A 12,153-nucleotide genomic window follows, 5' to 3' on the forward strand; every position below is an offset into this window, starting at 1 on the left:
TTGATTTCTATGTGTTTTTTTAATATTTTTCTACGAATTTCTTTAGGTTAACACTTAGTATGAGTTGAGAAGGATTGATGGCTCTGCCATTGCTTGACCAATAATTATATATGTTGAAAGCCTTTGAGCAAGGTAAATATCTTCTTTTCCAGTTGCCTTTTTCCCAGAGTCTCCCCATCTGAGACAGTTGGAAAAGGCATGAAAAATGAGTGTGACAGGAAGTGGCTTTAGCTCCCTGACACACCGATATTCTGGAACTGCTTGGGATTTATTGAAGCAGAATCAGTGGCAAGAAGTATCCAGTGCTGCCAACATGTCCAGTGGGCTAAGGTACTATAAATCTATGGAATAAATAGCTGCATAGTGGTATTTTTTCACCTATTTATTAACTGGTAGATAAGTCTCTTTGTTGCCATGGCAACATGAGAGTGGAGAAAGGAAATAGTTGGCAGGTTGTTACAAAGTATCAAACTTCTTTTACTCCTTCCTACATTCAATTTTTTTCCGTTTTGTGGGCTTGCGACTCTACTGGCAATAGTGTATTTTTGAAAAAGGCATTATTTAGGAATTCTCAATGTTGCCTATGGCATCTGAGGGGCTCTACAGAATGCCCCTAAATCCTGAAGCTCTTACCCTATAGGAGCTCACATTAAGAGCTGTGAGACTTAACATCTCACAAGACAGAGAGGGACCTGGGAGGATTACTTAGGGATAAAAGAAATTTTCCTTTGAAAATTGTCTTTTGATTAAGAAAAGAGAAATGGATTTTCTATAGCAGAGTCTTAATACCTAAAATTGGATTTTCCTAAATACAGTAGTATTAGGACTCTAATTTATAATAAGAGTGTTCATGTATCCTTTTCAAAGAACTTTCCCATCCTCTTCCATACTAAGCTTTTCTAATTCCACTGTGATAAAGGTAAGCCTTATCTCTACGTTCCAGACAGAGATGCTGAAGCAGTAAGTGTAGATGAGTAGATACAGAGCTACAAGCATGATTAGTGTTTTCTGTATCTTAAACCTGGGCCCAGTCTGTTAGGATTTCCTTGTTCCCTTCTTCCCAACCAGGATACACCGAGTATAAATATTCATTGGTGATGCTGAATAAATTTTGAATGGTTTACACAGGGTGTAACTTTCGGTTATGTTTCAATATCCAGTCACACTCCAGGTTCAGTTTCCTTTGACTCACTGTAAAAGATTGGATGCACTTGTAACCTCATAATTTTTTTTTGGTTTGTTTAAATCAAGGTTCAACAATTCAAATGCTTACAGGGCTGAGGCTGTGTAATTGAGTGTAATAGAGTGGTTGTGTGGCTTGTGGCTAATTGGAATGTCTACTTAGTATTCAAATTAAAAAAAAATTAGAGCAAGGTTCAACCCTTTGTCTGGGTTGAATTCAACCAGCAGTTTCAAGACTGGCATCTCCAGAAACATTTAAATGCTTGAAAAATTATTTGCTTAACAAAAAAATATGACTCAACTATTTATATTACTTTCTTAAACATTGACAATTATACTGAATTGAAATTATTGGAATATTTGAAATATATAATTTTCTTAAATGTTGAGAGAACATAATTAATTATGCACTTTAAAAGTCACACATTTCTTGCAAATCAAAACTACAATGCTATATCATCTCACACCAGTCAGAATGGCCATCATCAAAAAATCTAGAAACAATAAATGCTGGAGAGGGTGTGGAGAAAAGGGAACCCTCATACACTGTTGGTGGGAATGTAAATTGATACAGCCACTGTGGAGAACAGTATGGAGGTTCCTTAAAAAACTAAAAATAGAACTACCATACGACCCAGCAATCCCACTACTGGGCATATACCCTGAGAAAACCATAACTCAAAAAGAGTCATGTACCACAATGTTCATTGCAGCTCTATTTACAATAGCCAGGACGTGGAAGCAACCTAAGTGTCCATTGACAGATGAATGGATAAAGAAGATGTGGCACATAGATACAGTGCAATATTACTCAGCCATAAAAAGAAACGAAATTGAGTTATTTGTAGTGAGGTGGATGGACCTAGAGACTGTCATACAGAGTGAAGTAAGTCAGAAAGAGAAAAACAAATACCGTATGCTAACACATATATATGGAATCTAAAAAAAAAAAAAATTGGTCATGAAGAACCTAGGGGCAAGACGGGAATAAAGACACAGACCTACTAGGGAATGGACTTGAGGATACGGGGAGGGGGAAGGGTAAGCTGGGACAAAGTGAGAGAGTGGTAGTGTATATATGGACATATATACACTACCCAATGTAAAATAGGTAGCTAGTGGGAAGCAGTCACATATCACAGGGAGATCAGCTCCGTGCTTTGTGACCAGCTAGAAGGGTGGGATAGGGAGGGTAGGAGGGAGGGAGACGCAAGAGGGAAGAGAAATGGGGATATATGTATATGTATAACTGATTCACTTTGTTATAAAGCAGAAACTAACACACCATTGTAAAGCAATTATACTCCAATAAAAATGTTAAAAAAAAGAAAGTCACACATTTCAGAGGGAAATGACATGCCTCAGTATTGGGTATAATAAGGCCAAGTGCCTCAGTCTTTAAAATTATCCTAAGAAAATTACTTAAGAAAATACTGGTTATTATTGCCTTGAATTTCCAAAATTTTCCTAGTCTTATACTCCTCTGTCCCTTCTTCCCTTCTTTTCTTTTTTCCTTCTCTTTCCCCTCCTTTTTCTCTGTCTTTCCTTCCCTTTTCCTTCCCTTTTCTCTCCCCTCCCCTCCCCTTCCTTCCTTCCTTCCTTCCTTCCTTCCTTCCTTCCTTCCTTCCTTCCTTCCTTCCTTCCTTCCTATCTCCCTCCCTCCCTTCCTGTAGTAAAACTACTTTTAGTACTATTTTTCATAAACACACATCAGATATTCTAAGATGTCTTTCCTGGAGCAATCCATATAACTTGGAGACCCCAGTAATCTTGCAGTAAACTTTAGGCAGTAGACAAATGTCATCCTGGGACATTTCTTTGTTGCTTTCATGTTGGAGTCCTTATATTCTGTATCCTGTGTTTTCCTATTTTTGGGCTAACTCCCTTGTTTTGCTGTAATACATTTTCCAGTAACTTCCTGAGAAAAAGTGTGTAGAAGGTAACTTTATATTTTTGTATAATTGTAAATGCTTATATTCTATCATCACACTTAACTGGTAATTTGGCTAGTATAGAATTTACATTTGGAAATAATTTTCCCTCAGAATTTGGAAGGCACTGTTTCATTAACATCTAGTTTACAGTATTGGTCTGGAGAACACATCTGATTTCTGAGGTTTTGCACTTGACCTGTTTTTTCTCTATTCAGTGTTCTAAACTTTTGGAATGGTGTGCCTTGTTGTGGTTCTCTTTCATTTACTGTGTTGAGAACTTGGGTGGGCTCATTCACTATTAGAAATATTCTTATTTATTCGATAACTTCCTCTCCTTACTTTTCTGTTTTTATTTTCCTGGAAAAACGTTAGAGGTTGTACTTCCTAGAAAGATCCTTTTCTTAATTATTCTTTTGTGTTACCTGCCCACCCATCCCTCCTACCCCCCCACTCTGTAGGAGAGCTCATTGACTCCATCTTCCAAATTTTCCATTGCATTTTTCACTTCTGCTATTGTATTTTAAAGTTTTTAGAATTCTTTCTTCTTCTCTGCTTGTTCCTTTTCTTGGGTTACATCTCCTGTTTATTCATGGATGTAATAATTTAACCTTTCTAATATATTTAAGGATATTAGTTATAATTTTTTCCCAAAGTTTTTCTGATGCATGAAATTTTTCTGTTGCTTCTATGTTCCTTTTATCTGTTTGTTTATGATCTTCCTTTTGTGTTAGAACAGTCTTTCTCGATTTTTTTTTCTCTGAAAAAAATCCTTGAAATAATTTTCAGGTCTCAGGGAACTTCTGCATAAAATTATTAAATCTTCAGCTCAAGATATATAACATGACCACTAAATTTTGGATATAATAATTCAATAATAATTTCTAATGCTCTTTTGAGTAGAGGATAATATTTTTCCTGCAAATTTGCTTATTTTGTTCAATATATTAGCTAATTCTTTTTGTGTAGTGCCCTTTCCCATATAGGATGTCGACTTTATGTAAGTCAGTAACATAGATAGTGGTAACTTCAGATTTTTTTCTTTAAACATTTCCTACTTGATTTTAAAAACTTTATCCAAGTAGCCTAAAGCCTTATTCAAATTTCTGCTATATAAAATCCTAATGAGTTATGATATGTGGTATAACATGTATGGAAGAATAGTTTTCCTCCTATTTTAAACTAGAAATGGCTATTCAATATTTTTTTGAAACAACTAGGTAGTAAAGATGAGCTTATCTTTCTTGAAATTAATATTTTTCTCTCTTTTTAAAATAAATTAAAAAATCGCATGAAGCAGATATAAATTCTATTCAATAACTGGTTTAAGCCAACGTGGGATTTGATTTTTCTAAATATGGGTTTGTAGATTTAAGAAGAGGTTATGTATATGTATAGCTGATTCACTCTGTTATACAGCAGAAACTAACACACCATTGTAAAGCAATTATACCCCAATAAAGATGTTTAAAAAAAAAAAAGAGGTTATGAATTGATTTTAATTAATGGTATTTACAACATGAAAATTTATTGACAATGTTGAATAGTGATGCTATTACAACCATAAGCAAAAGCAATATGAATGAAATGCATTGTAAGAGACAACTGTATATAAGACTGAAAAAATATTTTCTTATTGCATTCATGACCAGGATTAATTTTAATTTTAGCAATTACAAATTATTATAAATATGTGTTGGTTTCTGTTTCTCTCTTATGGACTATATAGGCATAAAAGAGTATTATTTTTGAAACTGAAAATAAAGAATAAAATTTATCTAATTACTTTGAAACCTGTGCTTCTTTCTTCCCGCACAAATACTGAAGTCTGGGTCAAATTTAAGATAGGCACACATGTATTTCATTTTCACTCAAAATGAAATGATCTCTTGATGATTGCTAAATAAGAAAAGTTTGCTCAGACATGTTGAAAGTTGAAAACTAGAGCAACATATTCATTGTCTTTCTGTGAGTGACTGGCCTTTTTTTTCAATCACCTGTTGCACCATTGCAGTGAAATGAATCTTGAGATTATAATTCTTTATCCCTAATTTATTGGAATTGCCCATTGACAGGTTTAAAATTCTTCTTTTCTAAATCATACCTCATCTTCAAAAATAACCATTTTGAGCCATCAGATATGTTTGTTAAATATAATGCTAATAAAGTATAGGATAAAGACAACAAATAACTATACAAAGTATCACGAAAAATGGAAGCTTCACAGTACAATTTATTTCTAACCTCTACAACCCACGTTTTGCATGTTTAAAATAATAGCAAAATGACAGGGAGGCAATTGAATCACAGTACATAAAAATTTGTTCTTTAGAATGAAAATTTTTCTATAATTATTTTATTCACCAGCAGAACTTATTTATTCACATAGCAGCCCATAAATAAAGATGGTTGAAGTAATTTGATGTCATCAGCCTACCATAGTCACCTCCATGCAGTGTAGCACTCACCAGTTATCAACAGCCTTCTCTATTTCATGTCAAATACTGAGAATGGGCTTAATGCAATAAACATGATCCTATACTGCACTGCTGAAAGATCTCTTACTAAATTGCTAATGGAACTGTTGGGTCACTGTCCATCATTTTTTCATAATGCATGTGAGGTTCAAAACTGCTGTTTATTATTACTTTTTGAATCATGATCTTTCACAGAGGCCCTAGTGACACTTTGTAGAACCCTAGGTTTCCTTGAGAAATACTATGTTGGAGATATTTATCTGCTCTTCAAGGTTAATTGTACATAAAGTTTCTGTGAAGTATTATTGGTTGGGACCTTTCTTTTGTTGGGGATCCCCATGTGTCAGTACCTATGTCTTTTCTTGGGGCTATTCAGGACCCTCAACATTTCTGCCTGGAGATTAGGGGTTATATGCTTGGCTTCCAGTACTCTTGGATCTCAGCCATGCAAGGAGACTGGATGAAAACCTCACTATTCAGAATGTAGACTTTGCACTTACTACCCTTGTTTTTAGCATGGTACCTCTTCCCTACCTTCCACTGTATCTAGTGTATAGACTTAGAGAATCTCTGGTTTAATTTCTTCAAGATTTAATTCGCAGTCTGACCACTCCTTGTATAGATGTTCAGCCAATGCTATTTTCAGTCACAAACTTCGTCTGCAATTTTGTATACCTGGTGCCACCAATCCCTAAGTTTTTATGGGGCTTATGGTATGAATTGGTTTATTTCTCTTCTCCTTATCACCCTCCATTGCAGGTTTTTTTGTTTTTTGTTTTTTTTGTTTTTTGAGGTCTTTTATGTATTCAGCTTTCTCAGCTATGATAAATCCTCCATTCATCTTCCATCTGCCAAAAGTTTGTTGGCACCTCTCATCTGTGTTGTCTCCTTTCCTGTTGTCTTTATTATTGTGGTTTTCTCTACTGTTCTCTTAGTCCTTATGGGATTCTACCTCTTTATTTCTTTATTCTCATCAGTGGAGTTCCAGGAAGGAATAGAGGTAAGAACATGTGTTCAATATTGCCTTGATTAAGCAGATGTCCTTCATTGAAAGTCTTAATTCCTTTCTTGTTGAGGAACAATTCAGCAAGGCAAAGAATGCTCATGAAAAGTTTTCGAACTCAAGTGAAAGAAGTTCAGGCTTAGGCTCAACCCAGAAGTAGAAAACTGTCAGCCTGCAGGTCCAGAACAGTCCCCAGATGTCTTTTGTTTAAATATACAAAGTTTGTTCTTTATTTAATTAGTACTATTTTTTAAATGGGGAAGAGTTCACATTATAACCAAGAATTCAGACATCTTTAAAACAAATCAGAAGATCTGGTTGTACATTATTGCATGGTAACAATTGACTAGGTGTGAGGAGTGAATGCATTCGCTCACTGGCTTGCTACATTTATACCCCAGTCGGCTCCAGTCATAACTCTGAAGCGCTTGATTTTGCCCTGCCCCCACTGCAGAAGAGTATTTCTTGGATTTAGGAAATTCACCACAGGTTATACATTTGTTGTGTCATCTTCTGTCTACTGAAAAATATCATCAGTAACCCTTTTCACTGAAAATATATCATTTCCTCCCTCATTTTTTTCCCCAATATGATATCTTTTCTTTTTCTTTTTAAATTAATTTTTATTGGAGTATAGTTGATTTACAATGTTGTGTTAGTTTCTGATATACAGCAAAGTGAATCAGTTATACATATACATATATCCACTCTTTTTTAGATTCTTTTCCCTTGTCCCCCTCATTCACTTTATTTTTTTAATTAAAAAAAATTTTAACATCTTTATTGGAGTATAATTGCTTTACAATGGTGTGTTAGTTTCTTCTGTATAACAAAGTGAATCAGCTATACGTATACATATATCCCCATATCCCCTCCCTCTTGCGTCTCCCTCCCACCCTCCCTATCCCACCCCTCTAGGTGGTCGCAAAGCACCGAGCTGATCTCCCTGTGCTATGTGGCTACTTCCCACTAGCTATCGATTTTACATTTCGTAGTGTATATATGTCCATGCCACTGTCTGACTTTGTCCCAGCTTACCCTTCCCCCTCCCTGTGTCCTCAAGTCCATTCTCAACGGCTGAATCTTTATTCCTGTCCTGCCCCTAGGTTCTTCAGAACCATTTTTATTTTTTACATTCCATATATATGTGTTAGCGTATGGTATTTGTTTTTCTCTTTCTGACTTACTTCACTCTGTATGACAGACTCTAGGTCCATTCACCTCACTACAAATAACTCAATTTTGTTTCTTTTTATGGCTGAGTAATATTCCATTGTATATATATGCCACATCTTCTTTATCCATTCATCTGTCAGTGGACATTTAGGTTGCTTCCATGTCCTGCCTATTGTAAATAGAGCTACAGTGAACATTGTGGTACATGACTCTTTTTGAGTTATGGTTTTCTCAGGGTATATGCCCAGTAGTGGGATTGCTGGGTCGTACGGTAGTTCTATTTTCAGTTTTTTAAGGAACCTCCATACTGTTCTCCACAGTGGCTGTATCAATTTACATTCCCACTAACAGTGCAGGAGGGTTCCCTTTTCTCCACACCCTCTCCAGCATTTATTGTTTGTAGATTTTTTGATGATGGCCATTCTGACCGGTGTGAGGTAATACCTCATTGTAGTTTTGATTTGCACTTCTCTAATGATTAGTGATGTTGAACATCCTTTCATGTGTTTATTGGCAATCTGTATATCTTCTTTGGAGAAATGTCTATTTAGGTCTTCTGCCCATTTTTGGATTGGGTTGTTTGTTTATTTGATATTGAGCTGCATGAGCTGCTTGTATATTTTGGAGATTAATCCTTTGTCAGTTGCTTCATATGCAAATATTTTCTCCCATTCTGATGGTTGTCTTTTTGTCTTGTTTACGGTTTCCTTTGGTGTGCAAAAGCTTTTAAGTTTCATTAGGTCCCATTTGTTTATTTTTGCTTTTATTTCCATTTCTCTATTTCCATTTCCATTTCCATTTCCTTTTTGAGGTGGGTCAAAAAGGATCTTGCTGTGATTTATGTCATAGAGTGTTCTGCCTATGTTTTCCTCTAAGAGTTTTATGGTGTCTGGCTTTACATTTAGGTCTTTAATCCATTTTGAGTTTATTTTTGTATATGGTGTTCAGGAGTGTTCTAATTTCATTCTTTTACATGTAGCTGTCCAATTTTCCCAGCACCACTTATTGATGAGGCTATCTTTTCTCCATTATATATGCTTACATCCTTTATCAAAAATAAGGTGCCCATATGTGCGTGGGTTTCTCTCTGTGCTTTCTATCCTGTTCCATTGATCTATATTTCTGTTTTTGTGGCAGTACCATACTGTCTTGATTACTGTAGCTTTGTAGTGTAGTCTGCAGTCTGGGAGCCTGATTCCGCCAACTCTGTTTTTTTTTTCTCAAGATTGCTTTGGCTATTCAGGGTCTTTTGTGTTTCCATACAAATTTTTTGTTCTAGTTCTGTGAAAAATGCCATGTTAGTTTGATAGGGATTGCATTGAATCTGTAGATGCTTTGGGTAGTATAGTCATTTTCACAATGTTGACTCTTCCAATTCAAGAACATGGTATATCTCTCCATCTGTTGGTATCATCTTTAATTTCTTTCCTCAGTGTCTTATAGTTTTCTGCATACAGGTCTTTGTCTCTTTAGGTAGGTTTATTCCTAGGTACTTTATTCTTTTCGTTGCAGTGGTAAATGGGATTGTTTTCTTAATTTCTCTTTCTGATTTTTGTTGTTAGTGTATAGGAATGCAAGAGATTTCTGTGCATTAATTTTGCATCCTGCTACTTTACCAAATACATTGACTAGATCTAGTAGTTTTCTGGTAGCATCTTTAGGATTCTCTATGTATAGTATCATGTCATCTGCAAACAGTGACAGTTTTACTTCTTTTCCAATTTGTATTCCTTTTATTTCTTTTCTTCTCTGATTGCCGTGGCCAGGACTTCCAAAACTATGTTGAATAATAGTGGTGAGAGTGGACATCCTTGTCTTGTTCCTGACCTTAGAGGAAATGCTTTCAGTTTTTCACCATTGAGAATGATGTTTGCTGTGGGTTTGTCATATATGGCCTTTATTATGTTGAGGTAGGTTTCCTCTATGCCCACTTTCTCAAGAGGTTTTATCATAAATCGGTGTTGAATTTCGGCAAAAGCTTCTTCTGCATCTATTGAGATGATCATATGGTTTTTATTCTTCAGTTTGTTAATATGGTGTATCACATTGATTGATTTGCATATACTGAAGAATCCTTGCATCCCTGGGATAAATCCTACTTGATCATGGTGTATGATCCTTTTAATGTGTTGTTGGATTCTGTTTGCTAGTATTTTCTTGAGGATATTTGCATCTATATTCATCAGTGGTATTGGTCTGTAATTTTCTTTTTTTTGTAGTATCTTTGTCTGGTTTTGGTATCAGGGTGATGGTGGCCTCATAGAATGAGTCTGGGAGTGTTCCTTCCTCTGCAATTTTTTGGAAGAGTTTGAGAAGGATAGGTGTTAGCTCTTCTATAAATGTTTCATAGAATTCACCTGTGAAGCCATCTGGTGCTGGACTTTTGTTTGTTGAAAGATTTTTAATCACAGTTTCAATTTCATTACTTGTGATTGGTCTGTTCATATTTTCCATTTCTTCCTGGTTCAGTTTTGGAAGGTTGTACCTTCTGAAGAATTTTTCCATTTCTTCTACGTTTTCCATTTTGTTGGCATAGAGTTGCTTATAGTAGTCTCTTAGGATGCTTTGTATTTCTGTGGTGTCTCTTGTAACTTCTCCTTTTTCATTTCTAATTTTATTGATTTGAGTCCTCTCCCTCTTTTTCTTGTTCAGTCTGGCTAATGGTTTATCAATTTTGTTTATCTTCTCAAAGAACCAGCTTTTAGTTTTATTGGTCTTTGCTGTTGTCTTCTTTGTTTCTATTTCATTCATTTCTGGTCTGATCTTTATGATTCCTTTCCTTCGGCTAACTTTGGGTTTTGTTTTTCTTTCTCTAGTTCCTTTAGGTGTAAGGTTCGATTGTTTATTTGAGATTTTTCTTGTTTCTTGAGGTAGGCTTGTATTGCTATAAACTTCCCTCTTAGAACTGCTTTTGCTGCATCCCATAGGTTTTGGATCGTCGGGTTTTTGTTGTCATTTGTCTCTAGGTATTTTTTGATTTCCTCTTTGATTTCCTCAGTTATCTCTTGGTTATTTCATAACGTATTGTTTAGCCTCCATGTGTTTGTGTTTTTTACGTTTTTTTCCCTGTAATTCATTTCTAATCTCATAGCGTTGTGGTCGGAAAAGATGCTTGATATGATTTCAATTTTCTTAAATTTACTGAGGCTTGATTTGTGACCCAAGATGTGATCTATCCTGGAGAATGTTCCCTGTGCACTTGAGACGAGAGTGTAATCTGCTGTTTTTGGATGGAATGCCATATAAATATCAGTTAAATCTATCTGGTCTGTTGTGTCATTGAAAGCTTGTGTTTCCTTATTAATTTTCTGTTTGGATGATCTGTCCTTTGGTGTAAGTCAGGTGTTAAAGTTCCCCACTATTATTGTGTTACTGTCAATTTCCTCTTTTATAGCTGTTAGCAGTTGCCTTACGTATTGAGGTGCTCCTGTGTTGGGTGCATATATATTTATAATTGTTATATCTTCTTCTTGGAATGATCCCTTGATAATTATGTAGTATCCTTCCTTGTCTCTTGTAACACTCTTTATTTTAAAGTCTATTTTATGTGATAAGAGTATTGCTACTCCAGCTTTCTTTTGATTTCCATTTGCATGGAATATCTTTTTCCATCCCTTCACTTTCAATCCGTCTGTGTCCCTAGGTCTAAGTGGGTCTCTTGTAGACAACATATAGATGGTTCTTGTTTTTGTATCCATTCAGCGAGCCTGTTTCTTTTGGTTGGAGCATTTAATCCATTCACGTTTAAGGTAATTATCGATATTTATGTTCCTATGACCATTTTCTTAATTGTTTTGGGTTTGTTTTTGTAGGTCCTTTTCTTCTCTTGTGTTTCCCACTTAGAGAAGTTCCTTTAACATTTGTTGTAGAGCTGGTTTGGTGGTGCTGAATTCTCTTAGCTTTTGCTTGTCTCTAAAGCTTTTGATTTCTCCATCAAATCTAAATGAGATCCTTGCCGGGTAGAGTAATATTGGTTGTAGGTTCTTCCCTTTCATCACTTTAAGTATATCATGCCACTCCCTTCTGGCTTGTAGAGTTTCTGCTGAGAAATCAGCTGTTAACCTTGTGGGAGTTCCTTTGTATGTTATTTGTCATTTTTCCCTTGCTGCTTTCAATAATTTTTCTTTGTCTTTAATTTTTGTCAGTTTGATTACTGTGTGTCTCGGTGTGTTTCTCCTTGGGTTTATCCTTCCTGGGACTCTTTGCCCTCCCTGAACTTGGATCTCTATTTCCTTTCCCATGTTAGGGAAGTTTTCGAGTATAATCTCTTCAAATATTTTCTCAGGTTCTTTCTCTCTCTCTTCTCCTTCTGGGACCCTTATAATGCGAATGTTGTTGCGTTTAATGTTGTCCCAGAAGTCTCTTAGGCTGTCTTCATTTCTTT

At 35.6% G+C, this 12,153-nt stretch overlaps 1 long non-coding RNA gene across 1 annotated transcript in view; it reads left to right on the forward strand.

The window, feature by feature from the left end:
- Positions 1 to 12,153, forward strand: part of LOC118897529 — an 86,409-nt gene that overhangs the window by 63,348 nt on the left and 10,908 nt on the right. The gene's annotated exons all lie outside the window — the stretch shown is intronic.

The sequence above is a fragment of the Balaenoptera musculus genome, chromosome 6, assembly GCF_009873245.2.
Source record: "Balaenoptera musculus isolate JJ_BM4_2016_0621 chromosome 6, mBalMus1.pri.v3, whole genome shotgun sequence".
NCBI classification, from domain to species: domain Eukaryota; kingdom Metazoa; phylum Chordata; class Mammalia; order Artiodactyla; family Balaenopteridae; genus Balaenoptera; species Balaenoptera musculus.